This window comes from Erpetoichthys calabaricus, chromosome 1 (genome assembly GCF_900747795.2).
Source record: "Erpetoichthys calabaricus chromosome 1, fErpCal1.3, whole genome shotgun sequence".
NCBI classification, from domain to species: domain Eukaryota; kingdom Metazoa; phylum Chordata; class Cladistia; order Polypteriformes; family Polypteridae; genus Erpetoichthys; species Erpetoichthys calabaricus.
In genome coordinates this window covers 211207956-211234778 of record NC_041394.2, presented here as the reverse complement: position 1 = coordinate 211234778, position 26823 = coordinate 211207956, and the positions used below count along the sequence as shown (strand labels likewise).

Sequence of the window (26823 nt, the reverse complement as noted above, 5' to 3'; positions counted from 1 at the left end):
ACAGTATCTTGACAAGCCTCAAAGCATTTGGAAAAAAATCCTTTGGAGTGATGAGACCAAAGTTGGTCACAACTAAAAACAGTACTGTATGTTTGGAAAAGAAAATATTGGAGGACAACTTGCATTCATCAGTCTGGAAGCTGTGTATGGGACGCACTTGGATCTTCCAACATGATGATGATCCAAAACAAAAGGCCAAGTTGACCCTTAGGTGTCTACAGAATTAAAAAATGAAGGTGATGGAGTGGCCATCATAGTCCCCTGACCTCAATTTCATTAAGCCACTTCAAGGAGCTCTCAAATGTGCAGTTTATGCAAGCAACACAAAAATTTACAGTACTGTACCTGGGGGCTTTTTGCCAACCTGAGAAAATCAAGGGCCTCATCCACAACTATCACAAGACTGCAGGCCATCATTGATGCTAAACGTGGCAATAAACCATAGTAAGAACTAAGGGTATGCAAACTTTTGAATAGGAACCATCTCATTATTTTCCTTATTACTATGTTTTGATTAATGATAGTGCTGTTCAGTGATGCCTTATAGTTTAAGTTTGATTCCATTAAAAGTAAATGAAATGCTTTTTTGCCTAATCAGTCTTCTTTTCTTCAAAGTGTGATACACATCTTACAAATTCTGCCAGAGTATATAAACTTATGAGCACAAATGTGTGTATATACAGTATACAATGTTGGACTGAACCAAAATCAACCAGGAAATGTACATGTATTGTGATTTGTTACAACATAAACTTAAAATTTGTGAACCTTTCTTATTAAAGTTTTAAATGTCAGTAGATGTACTTTAAATACATTACAAAATAAAGACATCAAATAACATGCCTACATTATTCCATTATTAGAGGGCCAAACCCAAAATTCCTTTTTTTGTAATGGTTATGAATTTATATAATTATATTTTATTTCTTCAGTCATTTTTAAAATATAACTCGGAAAATATCTAATTCTTTACATTTATGAAAGGAGATGCTGGTCTGAAAAAAGTTTCTGTCTATCCAGACTGAGAGTTAGTCATTCTTCTACTCAGCTTCCTTGCCTGCTCTATAGTATGATAAGGGAACATTGCATACTTCTGTTCAGGCCATCTCTGTCTATCTGTTTCTCTCTCTCTCTCAGTTATGCTAGTGGCTATGCCTGTCTACTGATATAAGCATAAGTGGCAAGGTAAACCCAATTTAAAGTCACCTGTCAAGTCTTTGGAATGCAGGAAAGCAGAGTACCTAGAACAGACCAAAATGATCATGAGCATAACATGTTATGTAGATTGTCATTTTGAAATAGGACTCTGGAGCAAATGTAGCCATTTTAAATGTAGAAAATGTATATTTGTATTTTTATTGTAATTTCTGTCCTAATAAAACTTGACACTTAGGACATCCTGGGACAAACAATGCTAAGTTTGTTTTAACGGCTAGGCCTTTCGGAAACGAACATATTGCTTGAAACTTAAATTTCTATTACTGTGCACTCAGTTGGTAAAGATCTTTCATTAAATTATTGCATACTGTATTAACATGGCATTATAACACTGCTTCAATTCAGAATAATTTGGCAGAAATCATAGTTGAGTGCACTTTTGCAGGACTGACAAGAGTGTAAGTAACTATTCTTTTGTATTATATATCATGTAATCTTGCCAGATGTAATAAGATCAGGTATTCATTTTTTATTACATTGAGTGGGACCAAGTGAAACTTGCTTGCAACTTTCTTCTTCTCAATGTATTTTTTTCTATACTGCTTTAAGAATAATGCTAAGATTCTAAATTTGAAAATGAAAACAAAATGTAAATTTGTCTGGATTTTAAATTACACCCAGTTCAATTTTTTCTTATTTAATTTACTTTACTTATGTTTATTATTTCATTTTCAACAAATTCATCACCCAAGTACAATTCTATGCATTATGCTATAAAATATTTCGTAAATTATTTCTGAACACTATACTGATATACAATCCTCAAAACTGCCTCTTACAGTACAAAATACAGTATGGAAAACCACTGTGAATTTCAGAGTGTATATTCATGATATTCAATTAAATATCTGAACACTAGGTTTATGACTAAATAATATCATGTGCACAGTAATTGCCAGGTTTTTACAAGATGCTTTTAACTCAAAATAAATAAAACCTCTACATGCATTGTTAAATCAACTGCAGCTGTTCAAAACACATGATCTCAGAGCTTCAGAAAATAACTGTCATAGAAACAAAGAGTTGCAAAACAAATGAAAAAACAGCAAATTGAGAAAACTTATTCTATGAACACTTGATGCTTGCGCAACTGTGTGGGAGTTTCAAAATTTAAGTATGCAGCCAAATTTCAGATTATTTGTTTGTTTTGATGATTCACTTCTGAGCTATTTGCTCTAGCAGCCAAAAAGAGAAGAAAAAAAATCAGCCTGTGGAATTAAGCAGTTAGACAGACTGGGGTTTTGTTTTCCACAATCATGTTATGATTTCTACCTAATTTATAAACAGTATCACCTCAAAAATATCAGGTTTTATATAGAGAAATTGGTCATGTTTATTGAAAACCTTATCTATATATTTAAATTTCTTATAATTTACTTACATTATAAGTTTCTAACAAACCAGTGCTTTGAGATGTATAAGACAGGTGTGTATGCAAGTCCTGATCATTTTGAAAGTTTTTTTTAAACTACACAAATGAATCCTTTAGAAGAAAAATAAAACAAAACAAAAATGTATTGGACATTGGCCATGATGTACTTGAAACATCATTGTTGAAGATAAGTTCACAAAATATCATAGGCTGTAAAAATGCTTAAGGTGGTTGATAATGTACTGTCATACACTACCATACTGCTACAATTAAAATATATACTTGATAAAGTTACCTGAAATGCAGATAATGTCAATAGAATCTATATGTACTTTGTTTTTCTACATAAATATTTTTGGTACATAAATAAATGATTCTTGTTTGTCTCTTGCTTTGAATGGTGGCACATAGTTAAATATCTATGAGTTGTATCCAAAGACAAGCCATGTTACTTTACTTTTGGTGGTTTGACACCACATGCTTAAATTACTTAATAATTATAATAGCATATACATATCTATTTTTGCCAAATCACAAATGAAGGTATCACCTAATTTAGGCACATGTCATTTTGCTGTTTTAAATACAGGTGCTGGTCATAAAATTAGAATATCATGACAAAGTTGATTTGTTTCAGTAATTCCATTCAAAAAGTGAAACTTGTATATTAGATTCATTCATTACACACAAACTGATGTATTTCAAATGTTTATTTCTTTTAATGTTGATGATTATAACTGACAACTAATAAAAGTCCCAAATTCAGTATCTCGGAAAATTAGAATATCAATTAAGACCAATGCAAAAAAAGGATTTTTAGAAATGTTGGCCAACTGAAAGGTATGAACATGAAAAGTATGAGCATGTACAGCACTCAATATTTAGTTGGGGCTCCTTTGGCCTGGATTACTGCAGCAATGCGGCATGGCATGGAGTCGATCAGTCTGTGGCACTGCTCAGGTGTTATGAGAGCCCATGTTGCTCTGATAGTGGCCTTCAGCTCTTCTGAATTGTTGGTTCTGGCGTATTGCATCTTCCTCTTCACAATACCCCATAGATTTTCTATGGGGTTAAGGTCAGGCGAGTTTGCTGGCCAATCAAGAACAGGGTTACCAGGGTCCTTAAACCAGGTACTGGTAGCTTTGGCACTGTGTGCAGGTGCCACGTCCTGTTGGAAAATGAAATCTGCATCTCCATAAAGTTCGTCAGCAGCAGGAAGCATGAAGTGCTCTAAAACTTCCTGGTAGACGGCTGCGTTGACCTTGGACCTCAGAAAACACAATGGACCAACACCAGCAGATGACATGGCACCCCAAACCATCACTGACTGTGGAAACTTTACACCGGACCTCACGCAACATGGATTCTGTGCCTCTCCTCTCTTCCTCCAGACTCTGGGACCTTGATTTCCAAAGGAAATGCAAAATTTACTTTCATCAGAGAACATAACTTTGGACCACTCAGCAGCAGTCCAAAGGCGAGATGCTTCTGACGCTGTCTCTTGTTCAAGAGTGGCTTGACAGAAGGAATGCGACAGCTGAAACCCATGTCTTGCATACGTCTGTGCGTGGTGGTTCTTGAAGCACTGACTCCAGCTGCAGTCCACTCTTTGTGAATCTCCCCCACATTTTTGAATGGATTTTGTTTCACAATCCTCTCCAGGGTGCAGTTATCCCTATTGCTTGTACACTTTTTTCTACGACATCTTGTCCTTCCCTTCGCCTCTCTATTAATGTGCTTAGACATAGAGCTCTGTGAACAGCCAGCCTCTTTAGCAATGACCTTTTATGTCTTGCCCTCCTTGTGCAAGGTGTCAATGGTCGTCTTTTGGACAACTGTCAAGTCAGCAGTCTTCCCCATGATTGTGTAGCCTACAGAACTAGACTAAGAGACCATTTAAAGGCTTTTGCAGGTGTTTTGAGTTAATTAGCTGATTAGAGTGTGGCACCACGTGTCTTCAATATTGAACCTTTTCACAATATTCTAATTTTCCGAGATACTGAATTTGGGACTTTCATTAGTTGTCAGTTATAATCATCAACATTAAAAGAAATAAACATTTGAAATACATCAGTCTGTGTGTAATGAATGAATCTAATATACAAGTTTCACTTTTTGAATGGAATTACTGAAATAAATCAACTTTGTCATGATATTCTAATTTTATGACCAGCACCTGTATTTATAGCTGCTCTTCATACAGTTTTTGTTACTGTCTCATTTGATCCACATGCTGATTTACCGTAAACATAAATTTATCATTTAACTTTATTGCCTGTTCCAGCTGTTACTTATGTCTCTAGTTACTCTAAATTCTTAGTATTTACACATTTTGTTTAATGATGAAAAATGTTTCTTTTAATTTCTCTTTTGCAAGGTTAATGTTGCTAATTTTTGGTTTTACATTATTTTTTGTAAGATACATTATATGATACAGTTCACCTTAAGTGCTCTTTGACTTAGATTATAGAGTTCAAGCAGATTTTAGAGCACAAAAGTAAATTCTTAATTTATAAGGAAAGCATTTGAATATGGAAAGAGAGCATTTTCAATATGTTTTCAACATAAAATTCATAGAAAACATTAAGTGAACTACCGCAGAGCACACAACTTCTAATGTAAGCTGGATGGATTGAACTTAAATATTCTTAAATACAGACTAAAGTTTCCTTCTTCATTCTTTTATTAAGTATCTGTAGCATATGCAACTGAAGAGGGTGACCTCATCATATCTCTTTGCATTTGACAATAATGCCAAGTAAGTCAAACAACAAAATGGTGTGATTTTAGTTTCATGAACATTTTTGAAAGAAATGTGTGTGTGTGACTGTGGTAAAAATTCTGTGGACAACTTAAGTGCTGGTTAGGTTTTGGATGAATTCCAGGTATTCAGATTAAAGCTTTTAAAGGTCGAAGTTTTTAAAGTCAATACCAACAACAGTGAAACCTCTGTTCTGAAATTCACAAAATTTAGCATTACATATTTAGGACATTGAAATGAAAAATTTTGAGTTTTGGAGCTTTTAAAGTTCATAATTTTTATACAAAGTAGTCACAGCAGCTAAATTGTAATCATAAAGAAACACTCTTTACATTGTATGCCTATACTATATTGACAGAATGTTTATTTGTTTCTAATAGGTACTTGCTTATTGTTTTCTTTAAAAGAAGTTTTCCTACTTCAAGGAAGTAACAAGCAAGCAGTGGACAGAAGAAAGAACAAAATAAAAAAGGGAAAAAAACACAGCTTCTCCGGGCCTTCATACAGGTTTGGAACCCTTTTCTACATGGTGGGATGAGAAAATAATCAAGTTCCACAAAAAATGTGTCTCATTTGGTAACTTACATTTTCAAGCACAGCGAAACTGGACATTTCTTCTTTGATTCCACCATCTGTCTCCTTTACCAATATTACCTTTGTTGCATTCCAAACATAACTTTATAAGGTTTTTCATTGGAAAGAAATATAAGCAGGCATTCTTGTTCTTGAAGCAACAAAATTGTACAACAGGGATATGGAGCAACAAATCTAGAAAAGCAGACATCTGACATTTAATCTAAAAAAAGTAGGGCATACCTCTACTTCATTTTTTGACTTGCTTTGCTCCAACTTCAGAAACATAACATTTCTAAACCTGCATTATCCATTTCTGTGTTCTGCAGGGGAGCCAATCCCAGAAATAAGACCTAGATTAAGTACCATTCCATGACAGACCCACTTATGCACACACACACTTTTAGAGATATAGAAGAAACACTGAAGAACCGGGGGGAAAACCTGCTGAGACATGGGTAAGAATGGGAAAACGGTACATAAATAATGACCAGCTATGGCAACAAAACCTCTGATTCTGAACTGTTGGGGATTTTGTGAAATTGCTTGTTGTTTTAACAGTGTTTCCTACACTAATATATGTTCATTTTTACATACTTTGGCAATCATTTAAGCTCACTCTCTTATTATGTTTCTTTTTTTCCTTAAACAACAGCCAGTTAATAATGAGGTGCAAGTAACAATTTACTCAACATTCAACCATGTCATTTTGATACTATTTGCAACTTTAAGTGTTTGTCTGATTAATAAAGTGTTTAAAAGGAAATTATTTGAAAAAAGGTTTCTTATTTCTCTGTAATGGACTCCACTAATGGGCTGCCGCCTCTGTCAGAATGGGTCTTGGTCCCTCATCTGGCCAGGAGGCCATGGTAGTGAGTGTGCAGAAAGAAGGGCAAAACGTTGCCTGACCTAGTCAGAAGATCAGTAAAAGATGCCATTGTGCCAGTGTATATGTTGGAGTTCTGGCAGGGATGGACTAAAGACCCTTACCCAGCGGGAGGCCAAAATAAAGATGGTACTGGGGGAGATAACATGTTCAGACTATTTACTCATCCGATCTGATAGATGGCACCATCCATGTGTTAGGATACCAACACAGATACCCATAGGGCATGCTTGGAACTGTAGTCCCATTGGGCAGGTCTTTTAGGTTCCCTGGGTGCCACCAGGCAGTGCTGCAAGGATTAGCAATCCCTACTTTGTGGGACTGCCATATGACCTGGAAGTGCTTCCTGTGGACCATGTCCTAGCACCAGAAGTACTCCTGGGTCTCAGATAAAAGGTGTTGTTTTGCCTTACCCAAGCAAGTTGAATTCAGGTGAATAAGGACAAAGCTTGCCTGAGAAGAGTGGAGGAAGAAAAAGAGAGAAGAAGAGAATTGTGTTAGTATTTGTGTTGGTACTATTATTATAATGAATCCTTTGTTGAGGTAATTTATTGTAAAAAAAACATTGCATTTGAACACGGGACTTATGTCAATATGGTTGTGTCTGGGTACTGCAACACCCCTATTAGTCACAGTCTCAGTAAACATTAAATAATTTGCTTGAACATGTCTTGTACTCCTGTAACCTGAAGCTAGAATAAGTTCATCATCCCTCTTCTGTGTTCTAAAATGTGACTAAAGGAGGTTGGCTTTAGAAAGGGTATCTGGCATTATATTTCTGCTGAAATTCCACATTGATAATGTGATACAATGATGAGAATTACAAAGGCATTTGCTGGATACAGCCTATAGTACACCCATGGATGTCCCCACCCGCTTATGCCAAACAGAAAGTTGATATAACATGGCAAAACAATAGATGGCCTAGACTCAGTTTTTCATGTTCCTAGACCTGATGCACTGTGGTGTAGAGAGTTCAGTGGCAAGATAGATGAAGGTGAGGTACTGAGTAAGGCATATGAAGGAGAGTATAAGGATTATAACTATAAATTTAAAGGATAATGGCAGAATCAAGCAAAGTGTTGGAAGTGCTGAACAGAAGCAGATGTGTGTTGCACACAGGAGACAAGGTGGAAAAGAAAAGGTGTGAGAATGCTTATTGGGAATGGTGGAAAGTGGAAGTTCTTCTGACAGTGGATAAATGATGGTAATGCTGGAGTTGCTGGTTTTGTTTCTGAAAAATGGGAAGAAAAAGTGGTGAAGAGAGTGAGTGAATGTGTTGTTGATGTTAAGATGATTGTTGTTAAATGACTGATAATATAGTCTCACCATATTCTCCACAGGCAAGCAAGAGTTATGTGGAGAATGTTGAGTTTTGGGACATGTTGATGGAGGTGATGTCTGGGGTGCCTCCGATTAAGGTGATTGTAATGGATGGCAACTTGAGTGGGTATGTTGATTATGACAGAGTTCATTTGGGTTTCTGCTTCGTTTTTGTTTAAGAAGAAGGACAAAAGTTAGTAACATACAAATCTGGTGGAGTAAGGACTATTTGTTGGTGAGGAAAGCTGATCAGGACATGGTGAAAAAAGTGAATGCGATTCTTGGAGAAGATTGTGTATCACAACATTGCATGGTTGTAGGAGAACTTCTAGTCAGAGATGTGAAGAAAAGTAAGAAGAAGCATGTTCTGAGTGTTATGGTACAGCCAGGGTTGTTTATTTAGTCTTTTTATTATTATTTTTATATTATTTTTCTTATTATATTGTGTGTTTAGTTTTATTTTGCTTTTGTATTTTTGTTATCAATTATTTTGCTATTGTGTGTCTTGTTAAATATTCATGAAGATTTGTTCTGTTATCTGTGCTGTCTCCTTAATGTGGAGCCCAAGGCGGCATAATGATGCTTCTGGGGCAGGGGTAGGCAACGTCGGTCCTGGTGAGCCGCAGTATGTGCAGGTTTTTGTTCCAACCCAGTTCCTTAACGAGAACTCAATTATTGCTGATGAAGCACATATTGCTTAAGTGACATTTTGATGCTTCATTTTAGTGGTCTCGCTTGTTAAGGTTCTCCAACCTTAATTGCTTACTTCAATCTTAAACTGCTGCATTCAGTGTTTTAATTGCTCCTTATTAGCAATAAGATGTAAAAGACAAAGCAGCCAGCAGTTCTCCAGCTAGCTTTTTTCCAATTACATCTGTGTGTGTTCATCATGCACTGTTTGATTTAATAAAACACTTAATAGAAAAATGTGACAGACTGAAAATGATCTGTTTTAGGCTTCATATCATTTGGATGATATCCTTGGAAAGGAAAAAAATCTACGATATAAGAGCCTTACATTGCACAGACTAACAAGCCATAAAATTAAATAAGGTCTGAGATTGGCAATGATTGGTTTCTAATTAAGCAATTGGGTTGGAATGAAAACCTGTAGCCACTGCGGCTCACCAGGACCGACGTTGCCTACCCCTGTTCTGGGGGACTGTGCTAGAAATTATTGAAGGAGAAGCTCAAGTCATGTCAGCTATGGGCCATGGGAAATGGAAGAGCTGGATGCATGGCATTTGTGGTAAAGGTGTTGGTGCATAAAAGATATGGCAGTGTAAAAAGTACTCTGCAAGTTGCAATTGTGACCTATTTTGGTAGAAGGTGTACGGGATAGGTAAACAATGCTAAAGCAGCAAGTGTGAAATTGGATATTGTCAATAAAACTGTTTTGGCCCAAACAGTTCTTCTGCTTAGGTGACATGTTAAGTACAAAATGTGATGTGGGCATAGACAAACTGAGAGGTGCATGGAAGAAATTCCATGAGCTGTTCCTAATTCTGAACTCAAATGAGTCTCTCTGACATTGAATGGTAAAGTGTATGAAGGCTGAAAGATGAGAATGATCATATGGATGTGTAGAATGTCACAGAGTGGGAGGAAGACGAATGCTGAATTAAGTGAATGATTTGGTGTGGAGATGATAGGTGTTGTACTGTGGAGAAACAAACTGAGATGGAGGGGATGAGGTCAAGTAAGTAAAAGTATATAATATAGTAATTTATATAGTGTTAATCACAGATCCTTCAGAAAATGTACTCAGATTGAGTTTTTTCCTGTTGATTGTGTATCTTAACACCCTGAAAAAAACACTTAAACTCTTCAGTTAGGAGTTAAACTTTTTAGCTTTCTTATTATGCACACTGGACAGCATTCCAAATTGAGACTAGTTAAATATTTTAATATAGAGAAGAAACAGATGTATGTTTTATTTGTAAGAGAAGAAGCACAAGGCATTCAAATATGTATAATTTTAATCAGTTGTACCTGAACAAAATTTTCAGGACTAAGCTATATCATGGAACAGACTGAATGGAGTGATAAAACTGAAACTACTGACTTTATTTATTTTTGTTCTGGATTCAATTAAGAGAAAATATGCTAATTAAGTGTACTGCAATTATAATTAAAACAGAGTTTTACTTATACATATAGATTTAAAAGGCATTAATCAAATAAATTATACATAATACGAAAAACTACCATTTTGATCAAAAATTTCTTGTCTATTTTCATAAAAACTCTAAAACCAAGATAATCAGTGACTGCCAGTTATAATATCTTCTTCCAAAGTAGCACAAATGACACTAGGTTACCTTCCATCAGTCACAGAGAAGAATAAATTAATGTTCTTGCGATTAGCTGAATTTTGTCAAAATATCTGTAAATGTAAATTTCAGGACTACAGATAAAAATGGTGCATCATCAAAAATTTCACACACAAAAGATATGCTGTGTAGTTTTGTGCAACCACAGGCCCAATCCACCCCTTGTCAATTTTTCACTTTCAATTCATTATCTTGGCTTAAAAGAACACAGAAGACACCGTTGCGCAAAGAAGCTTTCTGTAGGCTTTGATAGCATTTGAATGGGATGTGTAGACATTGTTTGCACAAAAAAAAATGTTGGTGCATGGATCAGGTAAAAACTTACGCCAAATGAGTTGGTGTGGCTAAAATCAAGTACTACGTAGGTAAGGATGATAATAGCACAAGGCAAAATATATGTATGTCCATAGAAAAAATCAATGATGATAAAATAAAACAAATCATTACAGATATAGAAATAAGGAGATTCTATAGAATTTATTAACAATTAATGGTGACAAGTGTGTTATTTATAAACATGCACCAATTAAGGTTAAACAGTGACAGCAGGTTTATTTAATAACTAAGGGCATAAAAATATGGTTTGGTTAGATATAAGACAGCTAAAGGCATTGATAAAGGTGGGGTTTTATTAAATGTGAAACCTGATATGGGCTTTGATGGTATCTCATTGCTTTCTGGAAAGCTGACCTTTTTCTTTCCCTGACCACGTGATTATTCCTTCTTGAATAATCTACCTCCTGGTCTTTATTTGTTTCATCTGCCTACTGGCACATCATGCCATTTACAAAGTAATAACACCATGTTTTGATGGCAAGGATGTCATGTGACCAAAGGAGATACAGTGTGGGACATGTTTACAGCATCATCATAAAAGGTGGTGATGCACACAAATTCAAGTCTGATCTCTGCATAAAAAACAAAATAAAAACTTGTGTCTGTTTCATGCAAAGCCACATTAAAAAAATGTTTACATGTTTTGCTTTTACTAACAAGAGTGTTCTCAGGATCTCTGATTTTCACTTGTAGTTCAGAATATGTACTGTAGTACAGGGGAAAATCAACAGGAATTAGAATGTTTTAAGGACATAAGTTAATAGCAAAATATACAAAAAAAATTATACTCCAAAACTGAAAAAATCATCAATGTGTTTTACCTCTTTCTTTACATTGTAGACATCAAACATCTGTTTTTAGATTTTTTTTTTGATGAAAACTTGCTATTAAGTGCATTTCTCTGGCAAACCATCCACCTTGGGGACACAATAAATTTCATGAAAATGATTTCATCTTAGTTGTTTAGTATGGTCAGAGGGACCGTAACAGGGATACACATTACTGTAAAGAAACCCCTTTCAAACAAGAGACATTATTTGCATTATAACTAAAGAGAGACTCAGACTCTTATTAAGAATTCTTAAATGACAATGGCACATCTCTTTTTATTTTCCAATCAATAAGAAATATTGTAAGAACTATTACAGTATACCATTTTCCTGTACCTTTATTTTGCAATGGTTATGTTTTTTCTTTTAATCCTACAATGCAATCCTATATTGTTTAACCTTAGCAGTCCTTTCCCTTATTTTGGTTCTAATTCTTTTATGTAACAGAATGGAATCTAAGACCATGACCATACACCAAAAAAATGCACTTGAAATGGTACTGAGATCTAATTGATGTATTTTTAATTTAACTAAAGCAATACAATTTTCATGTTAGCAATGAGATTAGTACCAAGTATCATAGAACCAGAACTGGTATACAAAAATAAGCAGAATGGAGAATGTGACGAATGGCACATTACGGTACTAGTTCTGTGGGAATCAGAAGATTCAGCCACTGCTGGACTTTTTAGAAGCCATCACAAAACCATTATAGTGACTCTGGAAAAAGGACTTCCCTGCATAAAATAAAGGAGTATGCTGATCAGTTAGGAATAAGAATGATGCCAAAGACTAATGTGGCTGTACATGGAAGCAAATAGCAACAGAAAATGAAATGATCCCAGCTAAAAACAAACAGAACCAAATATTTCTTATTCCAATAATATTCTGGAACAGTCCATTGCCAGGGTAAGTTCCTCTAATATGGTAGTGCAAAGTGTTCAGACCAGCAGCAGACGAAAATTTGAAGTACTGGGTGAAATGTGCTCAAGGGGATGAAGGTAGATCAGCTGGTAAACTGAGAGCTTCCCTTGCTTATCCTCATTCCGACAGCTTCACAGTTGGTTGCAAACTATCCGAGAGCATGTCTAAGGTCACAGCCTCATGAGGCCAGCAGGACCACATCATCCACACAAAGTTGAGACGCGATGCTCAGGCCACGGAACTGCACACCTTCCACTTCTTGGCTGTGCCTACAAATTCTGTCAATACAAATTATGAAGAGACAAAAGGCAGCCTTGAAAGAGTCCACATCTACCAGGAATGAGTCTGACTTACTGTCATCAATCTGAACCAAGCTTTTGCTCCTGTTGCACAGGGACTGAATAGCTCATAACAGCTGGCCCAGTGCCACTTACTCCCAAGGCACCACCCACACAGGATACTTTGAGGGACGCAGTTGTATGCCTTTTCCAAGTCCATAAAACACATGTAGACTGGTCGGGCATCCTACCATGAATCCCCTGGAATCTTTGTGAGGGTAAAAAACTGGTCTAGTGTTCTGCTCAGGACAAAATCTGCATTGTTCCTCCTGAATCCAAAGCTCAACCAACAGCCAGAATATACTTCCATAACTCTAATATTGGCCTTCCTAGAGAGGATGAGGAGTGTGATCCTGTTCCGTTTCTTAAAGATGAGGACCACCACCCCAGTTTGCCAATCCAAAGGCACTGTCCCCAACCTCTTTGCAGTGTTGAAGAGCCGAGTCAGCCAATACAGCCCAAATGCCCAGAGCTTTTAAGCTCTCGGGGCAAACATCATCCACCCCCAGAGCCTTGCCACCAAAGAGTTTTTTAACTACCTTCGCAACTTCAGCTCCAGCGATGGGTGAGTCCTTCTCCAAGTCCCCTGACTCTGCCTCCTCTAAGGAATGCATAAATCTGCAAGCTACTCAAAGTGACTACGAATATATTACAAAAAATTAAAAAGATACACTGACAATTGAAAAGATAAAAAGGCAAATCTGGAACAAGCAATTTTTAACCTGGAAAAAGGAGATACTAGAATAGAAAACTAAACACCAAACACATGTGAACTTTAGCAAAATGTTAAAATATAAAAATAAATTGTAAACACTTATTAAGAACACACTGTGACATTGTAAAATGTAATAATACCAACACCGTCAGATTAGAAAAGGAAAAACAGAGACCAACAAAACTAAAATTTCTCTAGTCTGCTTGGATTAAGTGTGGAAAAAGTGAAAGGAAATAACAGGGATGCCTGTCTGTTTGTGCCTTTGAATATTTATGCAATAAATGCAAGACAACATTTTGACACTGTGATTGATTTGATTTGATTGCACACTAAAAGGAAATCAAATCATCAGGAGACATTTTACCATCATTAAATATGGAAAAAGCACTGGAAGTCAATGTTTAGTACAGTATTTGCAGTCTCTTAATGGCTCAGTGACTGTTTAAAAAACAGGGGCAAACTTATTTTACAGTGATAATCTTGTAGTGAACTTACAAGTTAATTAAAAAATATAATTGGTTCTGGTTTCTGGTAATAAGCTTCAACAACTCCCTTTGATTTAAAATTTTTAGACACAGCAGTTTTAAATCAGAAGCACTTTTGAGTCATATGTCTTTTGGTGAGTGCTATAAAATATCAAAAACCACTTGTAATTGCTGCCAGCAACAGTAAGAGTATTTTTTTTACAAATAATGAGCATGAAGGATGTTATACAATTTGAAATTAACATTCAGAGATGAATAAAAAACTAAATGTGATAATCAAAATTTTAGAGGACTCAGAATGTACTTACAATTATCCACTTACTAATAAAATATTTTAGGGCATTTATATACCTGTACTAAACAAAATATAAGCATACATGAGCAAATATAGGGAAATACAGATACATATTTTACATTTAATGAAGACAACAATAAATACATTTATATATAATTTAAAAAATAATTTTATAAAAATCATTCAGTAAAACTTTCACTCAGTATACAAAAAAAAACTTATGGCAGGCCCTTAACTTTACACTACTTTACAGATCATAGTAACTCTCAACAGAATATAAAATTTAAGCCAAAATACTGTCTACTACTCCCAGCAATAAGCAGTATATAAATCTAAACTTTATATGTGTATTCTTTTTTTAATGAAACATTATTTGTTTTCAATAAAGCAGAGGCTGACACGACACTCCTAATTGTCACTCTTTAAATAATCTCTTTTAGGGAAGAGTGAAACCTTTTCGTTGCTTTTAGTCTCCTGTGACTCTCAAAACATATTAAGCAGGTTCAGCAAATGGACAAATAGATGTATAAAAGAGAAAATATCACATATATCACATATTTCATCAGTCTGATTACATATATGCAATGCTTAGAGCAGCAGAAAAGCAAGGAGCAAAGGCAAATAATAGCAGATGCATAGTCGTAGTTTGGTGTTGAAATTTCTGTGACCAGTCATAGGTGTAGGAAGGCACTGCATTTTCTACAGTAAGGTCTCTGTTTAGCTTTACCACATACATAGTGTCCCTGATGTGGCTGAAATATTGCAGATTCAGCAGCATGTTTTGTGCCTGCTAAAACATTTTGTATCATGCCAGTCAAGACTTGTTTCATAGAAACAAATTAGGGCTACAAAATAATTGAAGTGTTTCAAAATTGCACCATCACCCTAATTCAAATGATGATTTGGATGCCATCTCTTATTGTACATAACTATTTTTGGTGGTGTAAAATTTATGCAGGGTTTAATTTTAACTTTTGGTTCAAGTATGGATGATTAACTGATTTGCTAGGTGAATCCACACATTACACAAAATTTCCACCATTTTCTGTTGCAGAACTTCATTTACATAATCTTAGAGAGTTGAAAAGGTAGTCATGGCCTACTCCAGTGACTGGCCGTCATGTAGTCTGACATACCCAGTGACAGTCTAACCAGAGAGTTGAGAACCAATAACAGTTCACCATGAGGTAAAATGCATATTATGCAGGTATGAAAAATAAGGAACATGGGTTTTTTATAGATATTGGAAGAATAAAAAAAGAAAAAAGTAATGGCAGAGATTGTGGCTGAACTCTGCACATTATTGGGGTAAGCTTATGATAATTTGGAAACAAGAAGCTGTTCTGGAAAGTCATTACACAGTTGTCTAATTTTGTTATTCCCGGCAATATCTAATCATGTAATCTGACATCCTCAGGTGAAGAGATCAGCACCTGCAGTCATCAAGACTGACATCAAGAAGTCGTGTAATATGACATCTGCTTAAGTAACAAATTGTTTTAAAAGTTAAGAAATAGGATGTAGTATAATTTAAGCTTTGAGACCTAACTGTTTCATTGCAGCATTCACAGTCTGTAAAACTATCTAAATTATAATAAAGAAGGGCAAATACTGAACAAGGTGATGTGTACAGCAGATATAGGTAAAAAGTAGTCTGCTACAAGTAAATATACACAACTATATGTGATTTTTTGCTAAACTGTATTTAAATATAGAATTCACTTGTACATTACAGAAAATTTTGCATAGATAGATAGTACTTTATTTGTCCCAAAATGAAATTTAGCCTTTACAGAAGCTCAAGAAATATACCCTAAGTTCTTGTCTATAAGCCGGACTCATGTATTAGCCGGAGACCAAAAATCATACGAATTTTTAAAATAAAATCGTATCATAGATAAGCCGGACTCATGGATAAGCCGAACGTACTATAACCTATAACTAATAGAAGGGAGGGAGGTCAGTGGTCTCACTCGCGCCCATTTAATTTCTTTAAGGGGGGAGAGAGTGTGAGATATTGCCGTCTCTCTCACTCCCCGCATGGCGCGGTTGGAGCGGCCGGAGCGCGTTCTTTCTGCTCTGGGCGTCGCCGAGTCAACACGAGCGCGTAGCGGTCATTTAAATTGTGATTTTATATGTAAGCATATTTAAATATATATCGCGGATTTCTGCGGACAATGGGTCTTTTAATTTCTGGTACATGCTTCCTCAGTTGGTTTGCCCAGTTGATTTCATACAAGGGACGCTATTGGCAGATGGCTGAGAAGCTATCCAGCTTACTTTCTCTCTCTCTCTCTCTCTCTCTTGCGCTGACGTAGGGGGGTGTGAGCAGGGGGGCTGTGTGCAGCTGCTTCCTGAAAGAAATGCTGCACGGAGCTTCGCATACTTAAAAGCTCAAAGGGCACGTATTGATTTTTTTTATCTGTCTCTCTCTATCTCTCTCTATCTCTCTCTCTCTCTCTCTTCCTCTCTCTTCCTGCTCCTGACAGAGGGGGTGTGAGCTGCCGCCTTCAACAGCTTTGTACCGGCGGTGCTTCGCATACTTAAAAGCCAAAAAACCCTATTGATTTTTTTTTTGACTGCTTGCTTTGCACTCCTTTGAAAAGGAAGATATGTTTGCATTCTTTTAATTGTGAGACAGAACTGTCATCTCTGTCTTGTCATGGAGCACAGTTTAAACTTTTGAAAAAGAGACAAATGTTTGTTTGCAGTGTTTGAATAACGTTCCTGTCTCTCTACAACCTCCTGTGTTTCTGCGCAAATCTGTGACCCAAGCATGACAATATAAAAATAACCATATAAACATATGGTTTCTACTTCGCGGATATTCTTATTTCGCGGGTGGCTCTGGAACGCAACCCCCGCGATGGATGTATAAGCCGGACTTATGTATAAGCCGATATTCTATTTTTTCATTTTCACAACTTTTTTCCTTAGATAAGCCGCGGCTTATTGACAAGAACTTAGGGTACAAATATTATACCCCCTTATCATATAAAACACTTAATGTGCAGCAGAACAAGGCCTTTCTTATGCGTAAACACTCAGAGAAAAACTAGAAGACAAGATTGAAGCTAAAGGACCAGAATGATTAGAACTTGCAAGAATTTCTGGTTACAGAGTAGTACAAGGGTGTTGTACCGTGTTAGCCATTATGGATGTAATGAGAAGTTAAGCAAAATGACACGTTTTATTGGCTAACTAGAAATATTATAATATGCAAGCTTTCGAAGCAATTCAGGCCCCTACTTTCGAGTTGCCTTGAAAGCTTGCATATTGTAATGGTTACTAAGAAAAATGGATGTATATGAAATTCTATCATTTATTGGACAAATGCTGAAAAAAAATACTTGAAAAAGACGAGGAACAACTGACTGCTACACACAAATGGAACTGTCTATGTTTCTGTATAGTTTAACTTCTAGGTCATGCTTTACTCTGAGTCATCAAGCCTAAGGACTTGTCTGAATCAAGTCAACTGCTCACACCTTAAAGACTCACAAAACTCAATGACAATCACAAAACCTGTCTACTTTCCTGATACCCCAGAGATTCTTATTTAGTGATGAGAATATACGTGCACATGTTCTTTGTTTCCACAGTTGCATGTAACTAAACATTCAAAGGCTACATGCCTTTTTTTTTATATTGTAATTTTTTGTTGTCTGCTACCCATTTTGTGGGTATGTTTCTTATCTAGGATTAGGACATGAGGTAACAGAACTTAATTTTGAAGGAGTGTGTATTTCTGTAAAATGCAGAATGTTTATTTACATGTTGAAATAATTATGTTTGAGGGTCAATAAATGCGATTTATTTACTAAATGTTAGTAAGATATTAATTCGTAATTTATTTCAGGCAGAACTGAATGCTGCAATTGTTTATTCCCAGTCTGTTCTGCTTTATTTGTAGCTTTAGGTTAATTTAGAATGCCTCTTCAAGAATTTTTACTACAGTATGCCTCAATACATTGGTTTTCAGTTTAGGGCCAATTTCAAAATATTGCCTGTAACATACACAATTTTAAATGGCTTGACTATTCTTACTAAGTCCCTGTATTCTAAAAATTTCAAGAATAAATAAAAGTAGTATAGGAGATCAAGCCACTAGCCACAGGCCCACAAACTGTAGAATGTAAAACCTGCTTGTGTAAGGTATGTCCCATCATCCTCAGTATTTACATCCATACTGGAGACTCGCTACTTTAGTCTTGTATAGTAGACAGCCAATAGACTACTAACAGTATACTTACAGTATTAGAGTTGCTGATTAGGTTTTCCATATTACAACTCTGTTTGTTAATTATTTGTTTAAATATACTGGAAAATCTTCACAATCATTATGAAATGTCACAGGCCCATTTCCATTTCTCAGTAGTCTGCTATGGCACATAGGGCCACTATTAATTTATCATGCCACTACTCGTGTCTATAGAATGATACATCAGAGTAATTATACTAGTGATTTCAAAGAGCTACAAATAAAGAATTATACTGTTATATATAAGTTAGCCGACGCCCACCGTAGCATATGGCGGTGTAAGAATAGGAACGGAAAACGGTGAGAAAGGAATTCAGAAATCAAGAAGAAATAAATACTTCTTGAAAGACGCAGAGTGAATATAGAAATTCCGGCCAAGCAGGATTACATGTGAAAGTGATAAATAAATCAGACTTTCCGAATTTACATACTATGGCCATGGCATCCTGATAGTTTTGTTGCATGTATCTTGGACTCCCTGGAAATGTGGACGGTAATATGATCATTTTGCCTACATGAACGTTATTTTCAGTGTTTGCTTGCAGTGCATCTGATAGTTCGACGCGCTGATCTTGTTGATGTAATCTGAGATAGTTGAGACGCGCGCCCTCTGTTTTAACATACGCATCTACGACGTACTGTTGGAATAGTTTGCTGCTGGAGTGCAAAATACTAAATGTATTCCTCATTGCTATTCTGTACGTGTAAAATTGGCATTGAGTAAGCCTTATTCGTATGACGGTTCTTTTATCGGGAACATGTTGTAAATCTTTGTGCCAGCCAATGTCTCCGTAAGGGAATAAAAGTGGTTTTCCTTGAAAACCATTCGTACAGATGCTGTTGGATTGGACTGAGTGATTTCATGCATGTGTTTGTATGATTTAGCAAAGGGGTTGATGGTTCTGAGCATGGAATCTAGCTGGAGAAGTACATTTTCGCTGCATGCAGAGTTTGCTTTATTTTGTATGCGTACTTCAGTAGCTTGCGCTGTGTCAAAAACATACAACTGTCCATATCCTGGAGAGGTAGAAGTGTTAGCGTATAGTGGAGAGATTTTGTGATAAATTTGCCCGTGTATTTTAAAACAGTATGGTCCGTGGCCAGGATGTTGAGTTATCTGTGCACCCATGGAAGCAAATGCTAGAGAAGGGTTGTATTCTCGAATATGTTCACAATAATGTTTAGCTTCTGATGTTTGCTGTGTAAGAAGCTGTTGTAAAGACACAGGTGGCTCCCGCAAGGGTGGTAAAGCTACTTTACCGTTGTGGCAGCACCTCAAGTACTTGTTGGATGTATTACGCTCAGCAGGCCAGTATAGTGCATGACATGGAGGACGACAAATAGGAATCGAGAAATGCCGTGTCGGCTGCGTGTGGGCGGGACCAGTTTTGAAGTGGAAGCAGGACGAACCAGAAAAGAAATATATATAAGAGATGTTAAAAACACATTTGGCTTGTCCGTAGCAACATGTTAAAATATTTTTTATAACTTATTCATTTTACTAAGTCTATATTAGGCAGCATGTTGTACTAGGTAAGGTAATAGATTTCACCGCACAAGGCAGCTAGGTCAATCCCTGCTTCACTGTATTACTCTGAGCAAGTCATTTGACCTGCTTGTGACCTACAAGTAAAAAGATCTTATAAACATTTCCAGCATATTCTGCTCTTCTAAGCTGCTTTCATGTCAAACAAATATACAAAAATATTTATGAATTTTAGGATTCCACGGTTACTTTCACAACACCAGATGACTTTTTTTTACTTCAGTTTACATGTTTCTAGACTCCAGCATGTTATAAATGTGCAAGAAGAGGGAGGAGGGCAGCCTGTTGGGATATGTCAAAAACTTGTTTTAAATCAGTGTAGACTTTGTACACATATATTATCTCCAAGAACACTGTTAAGATTTTGTTTTTCTCTCCTCAATTGTAAATTGGTAATTGTTCACTTCTTATATTAATGAGTTTATGTAGTTATGATTTAAGCAATTATATTGATTTTTTCATTTACTGTTTGTTTACCTCGATATTTGTTTGTGAGTAAGCAAATGTTGTCAGATTTTGTATAATATTAAAGCATTATGGTTGTAAATCTGTGTAAGTGTTCAAAGCCATTGAGGAATGTAATAATATAATAAACTGAATGGAACTGAATTAACAGATTGTAAAAAGAGTCTGTTTGTTTACCTTAAATTCTTTTTGAACAATACCTTTAAATGAAATAATCTTTGTGTTCATTCATTTTCTTAATCTGCTTAGCCCAATGCATACTCAAGTTTCAGGGTATTCAGTGCATATCTTGGTGGCATCTAGCACATGGTATGGTAAGGCACACTTATGCATGCACCAATTCTGATTTTACAATAACTAGCATATTGTACATAACATTGAGATATGGAGGAAGGCAGGGATTTTCAGACTCCATGCAGGGAGCAGTTAACCTTGGTAATGAACTCAGGCTCCTATGGCAGCACTCACCACTGCACTTTTCAAAATTTGCTTTACTTTGATCTTGAACTCTTTTTATGCAGCTTTCCATTAAAAAGGTGAAAGTGTGTTTCAGTAAATTACCTGTACATAAGAGACACAATCAAAATGTTCTCTTTTAACACTGAAAAAGATTAAGAAATTGTTTAGAAAGTAAAGTATTGAAATTTATAAACCCAAATTTTTGAACAGTGTCGCTTTGAATTGAGCTCATCTTAGCTGTTTAGCTGCAATAGAGAAAACAACTTTAGAGTATCAATCTATATTTGTGCATAAACTGACACTCACTTCTACTAGGTTAATTTGGAGTCATCTGTCCACTTAACATGCTTGTTTTTGTAAAGTTGCAGTAAACTGGATTAATAAGGAAAAATAATATGATGATAAAAGGAAAATGGAAACTCCACTAAGTGTAACTCAGGAGATGGAAGTGGCTTGCTTTCAGCACTTACCACTTCATCTCTGTACCACCACAAACAGATAACATGTCCTCTTTGTTCTTTTGCCTTACTCAGGTTTATATAATAATAAATCAGCCTGTTTGACGCACAATTTATAGTTCACATGGGAAGATCTAGTTCTATTTCATGACCATGACATGCAAGCTGAAATGTACCAGTTACGGAACCTGTATTTAAGCAAATGCCACAAAGCAAAATGTCAAAGGCTAGGATTATGTTAACAAAATCAGCACATATCTTCTTTATATTGCTGCAGTTTTAAGTTTTACAGTGGCAAAGGATAGGATCCAGTCTTAGTGGCCAGGCCATGGAATTTGTCTGTGAGTTACATTATCTGCTTTGACACTGCATGAATTTAACTTGTTATCAGCAAAGCAGCTGGATATCTATAGTAAAATCCAAACGGATTTTGAAATTTTCTACCTAAATTCATCAAAGCATTGTTCTTCATAATAAGACCTGTGCTTGTAATTCACTGTTATCTGACTAAAACTGTGTAGTCTTCTCAATGAAAGTAAAGTAAAAGATATACAATCCTCTACCCCTTCTTTGTAAACTAATAAATAAACAGATATTCTGTAATATATAATTAACAAAATGTCAATATTTTTGAACACAAAAAATGATGCAATGAAAGGAACAGAAAAAAACGTGTAGTGTAAGTGTTGCAAATTCACTGATATGAACATTAGATGTTTAACTTTTACATAATGCTTATAAATTACTAAGCTAATACATAAGAAACTAAAACAGCAATAAAGTAATCATGTAAAAACATTTAACCACTAAACTAACATATAAAGAACTAAAATGGCAGAAAGTCATTCATAAATCTTTTAAATTTAGGAACCTTCTTCAACCTCTTATTTCACAGTGCATGCTCGCATGTTTTTTTTCTAAAACATTCTCAAATATCTGTCCAACAAGATACAAGATACACTTCTCTTTTGTGCCTTAAGGTTGGGCTTTCACATTTCCTTTGGGCTTCATTCCCCCCACAACCATCTTGGTGCCAATCTTCACCCAGTTATGATCTACATTTCACATCATGTGCCATATCAACCATCTCTCACTTACAATTCAAGTCTTTCCCTTAAGTCAGAATTCATCTTCCTGTTTTCCATGACTCCATACATCCCCCAGATCATTTTCATCTCTGTACTTTCTAGCTTTGCCTTGTGGTCCACCCTTATGAGCCATGTCTCACTCCTACAGAGCAGGGTTTCTTAAACTTTTTTTCTCTTGACACAATCTTGCCTTTCTTAGTGTGTTTGAGACCCATTCCTTGATAATCAGTAGTATTTTTGTGCCCTATTTGGAGAATCACAGACAATTGTCACAGCAAAGATGTGTCTTCGAGAATTGGTGCTGATCATCACAGATGGGTTGGGAGTTGGTGCCCCCTTTGAGAAACAACAGCACTGATTGTCCTGCTGTGACCCACCATAACATACTTTGCAAACCATAAATAACCCATTTCCATTAGTTACAGTTGTAACTAGTGACCTGACTTTGAGATAGCAACCCTGCCATGCAGCCTTCTAATTCTTGCATAGCTTTCATAAACCTTTCTCTTAAATGCCAGAGTGACTCAGCAGCATAAGAAAAAAATTAAAGGATATCTTGATGAACACTGCTGAACCTCTGCATGATGCACTGTTGTGCAATACCTTTAGCCAATGGCTCTTTCCATCATGGTGAGCTAATAAGTACTACGGATCATTTTCTGCCTGCAGCCAACAGAATCTATAATGCAACCTCTAACAGACAGAATGGCATAAAGACAACATGTCTTTAATGACGTGATACATGCAATATACCCTGGTTATATGAAGTGTACAATTCTAGGTCTTGTTCTTATGTAACTTTTTATACTGTGTTTTGCACTATGCATTTATGTTCTATGTTGCTCCTAAAGCAAACAAATTTCCCCCCAGAGATCAATAAAGTATTATCAATCTACCTATTATCAATTTACCTATCTAAGAAAAAAGGTGATATACAAGTATGACTTTAGATTTTACTGAATAATCCAGCAAGACAGTGAATCATTAAATTCTTATGTGATAAAGGTTTATAATGTGGTAAATTTTTGTACTCCCCTAATATATGCAGATTAAAATGTAAGGCTCTGATTCTTCACAAGCTTGTAAAAATTCAGAATGTTGAACAGCCAGACATAAAATAATTAAAGAAAATGAAATACATATATACAGAAGCGATGGTCTGTGATGTGGTTTGCATATTTGTAGCTGCAGATCCACAAAGAGAGAAAATGAGTCATGTATCTTAAAATAATTTTTTGTTCCTAGTCGTTCAACAACCTACCAGGTGTCATCATCAGAGGAAAATGACATAGGAATCAAATGCAATATATAGCAAGTGAGGTGAGGGGTGGGGTTGGGGGGACTGTAAGGGGCGGTGAATTAATAAGGTGGGGTTCAGAGGGTGTTGGTAATAAAGTATTTATTATTTGGATGTTCTTCTTTTTAAGCCTGCATATGCTTGGATCAAGTCCAAGTGTCTGTTAATGGCATTTTCAATAGAGAGCCACGATTCAGCCAGCTCTCTGGCACTCTTGGTATTGGCCCTGAATTTTACTTTCACAGTGTCCCAGTTAAATGTGTGTCCAGTGGAACTTGTATGTGCGTAACGTACAGAACGTAGGTCTTTTCTTCTGACGGTACTGTGATGTTCCTGTATATGTGTTGCAAGTGTTTTAGATGTTTGTCCCCCATATACCGATGGGCATGCATTGTATGGAAAGGAGTAAACTGCATGGTAAGTGCTGTGAGGGACCAACTTGGAGTCGACTGTTTGCTGAGGTCTGGGGTATCTCCTATATAAGCACTGTTTAATAAATGTCTTGAGGTAGCGCTTTGATGTGAAGAGACAAAAAAGATAATGCCTTTCATTCTTTTTTGTGTCCATTGTGTTACAAAGGGTGTTAATCATTTTGAACAAAAGCCTAATACAACTTTATGCAATGAAGGGTGGTTGCTGGAAAAGTGTAGTATTTTGTCTGCATATATATGTCAATGTCAATTTATAGAGCACATTTATCACTAGAATTACCAAAGCCTACAAAAAAACTTGTAAATCCGTCCCACCTTAAATCCCTTCACACCTCTTCGTCAGTGTCTTTTGTCTTGTAAATGTGTCGATAAACAGCAAGCAGCAAGCAGCCTGCTATCACATCCCCCCACCGCCACACAGTTTTCTCAGCTCAAGTCTGTTTACCTGTGAGTCAGTTGCTTAGAGCTGTATAGAGTGAGAAGTCAAGCAAAATGACACCTTTTATAAATACTATATCGTTATTTGGAACACATGCATTTCATGTGTGTTCCGTGTCTACAACAATCTATGTAAGCACATCGTTAAAACAGAAACATTTTTCATGTTTTAGTAATAGTTTGCAAAATGTATGTAGTGTATAACGTGTGAAGCCTGAAGACCAAATATCAAATAAACACTTTCACAAAAGGTACAAATATAACAGAACAAGTGCACTTCTATTCAAGAATATATCTGCAGAAAAAGAACCCGCGTTAGGGTGCGACATTGACACCCCTTTGATACGACCGCTTTGGTGGCGCAACGGTAACAACTGTTGACTGGTAATCAAAACTTCACAGGTTCGACCTCGGACGACTCCGTTTTGAGACGTGAGCTGTTCTTATTCTTACTATTTTAGAATAAAAGCATACATCTGATTTGAGTCTGTAACAGTCTGTAACAGCCGGTGTAAATTTATGATACTTGTAAAGGTTAGCATTGTTTTTATTTATTCAGTTTTATTCTCTCAGTCGCGTTCACGATTCCCCCAATCTGACACTGTTGTTTTCACATAAAGACGTCCTATAACAGACGTGAACTCAGATGAGGATGAGGGTTCTACATCAGAGAAAGAATGCACGTCGCACTTTTGCCGTCGCTGTACTTTGTATATGTACACGGGAAGCTCCACAGTCTACTTTACGCTGTAGGAAGATAAGTAAATATATCAAAGTAAATAGGTAAATTACATTCAATTTGGCTCTTATAGCGACGGCAGCTTACACCTGCAGCTATAGACTCTTCAGTACGCAAGCGACTCTCTACTCTAGTGTTTAGATCTGGACGGTGTATGTGCCCAAAAAGAAGTCTGACTGCATTCTCGTACCATTGCTTCTGAACTGAAGTGTCAGAGTGCACTTTTCACGGCATTACACATGTATTGTTTGAGCATGCCCATGTCGATCAAACACAGGAAGCGCTGCAGTCTACTTGTTACTTTATGGTCTGGGAAGTAAGTAAATAAATCAAGGTAAATAGGTAAATAACATTCGATCTGGCTTTTATATATAAAGTACAGTAACGGCAAACGTGCGACGGCAGCTTCCACCTGCAGCTATAGTCTCTTCAGTACATGCTAGTGTTTAGATCTGGACGGTACATGTGCCCAAAACATTATATGTTACTTACATAAAATCCAGATCGAATGTTATTTACCTTGAGAGTTTGCTATCAAAAATAACCCCAAGATTCCGAACATGAGTTTTACAAAAGTCCGCAAAAGAGCCAAGTATTTCAAAACCAATTTGAACTTTGGTAGGAGAACCATCTATCAGCACTTCCGTTTTATTCTGATTAAGATCAAGAAAATTGTTAACCATCCAGGATCTTAAAGACAATTGTGCAGCTGACTTACTGAAGAGTTACACACAGGAGTATAAACCTGTGTGTCATCAGCATAACAATGAAAAGAAACATTAAACTTCCTAGAAACAGCACATATAGGATGGAGATATATAGAAAATAAAACAGGACCCAGTATGGATCCCTGAGGAACACCACATTTAACAGGAACAGTAGATGAAAAAGAGGAACTGAAAGTTACTGAAAAGTGTCTATCAGTAAGATATGGCCTAAACCAGTTAAGAACAGCCACTTTAAACCTCACTAGATGCTCAAGCCACAACAGCAAGATCTCATGATCAATAGTGTCAAAAGCTGCAGAAAGTTCTAAATGGACAAGGACTGCTGCTCCACCTTAGTCAGTAATAACAGATGTTATTAAATTCTTTCAGGAGGGCCATGAGAATGCTTAAAGCCAGATTGCTAGATCTCAAATAAATTATTAGAGTTAAGATAATCAACCAATTGATTATAAATACTTCTTATTAATATTTTAGCCATAAAATGCAATTGGGAAGTTGGGTGAAAATTAGCTAACACACCAATA

General features: G+C 36.2%; 1 protein-coding gene across 2 annotated transcripts in view; it reads right to left on the bottom strand.

The window, feature by feature from the left end:
* The window catches only part of mdfic (MyoD family inhibitor domain containing), a 165769-nt gene that overhangs the window by 116597 nt on the left and 22349 nt on the right, over positions 1 to 26823 (bottom strand). The window lies entirely within an intron of this gene.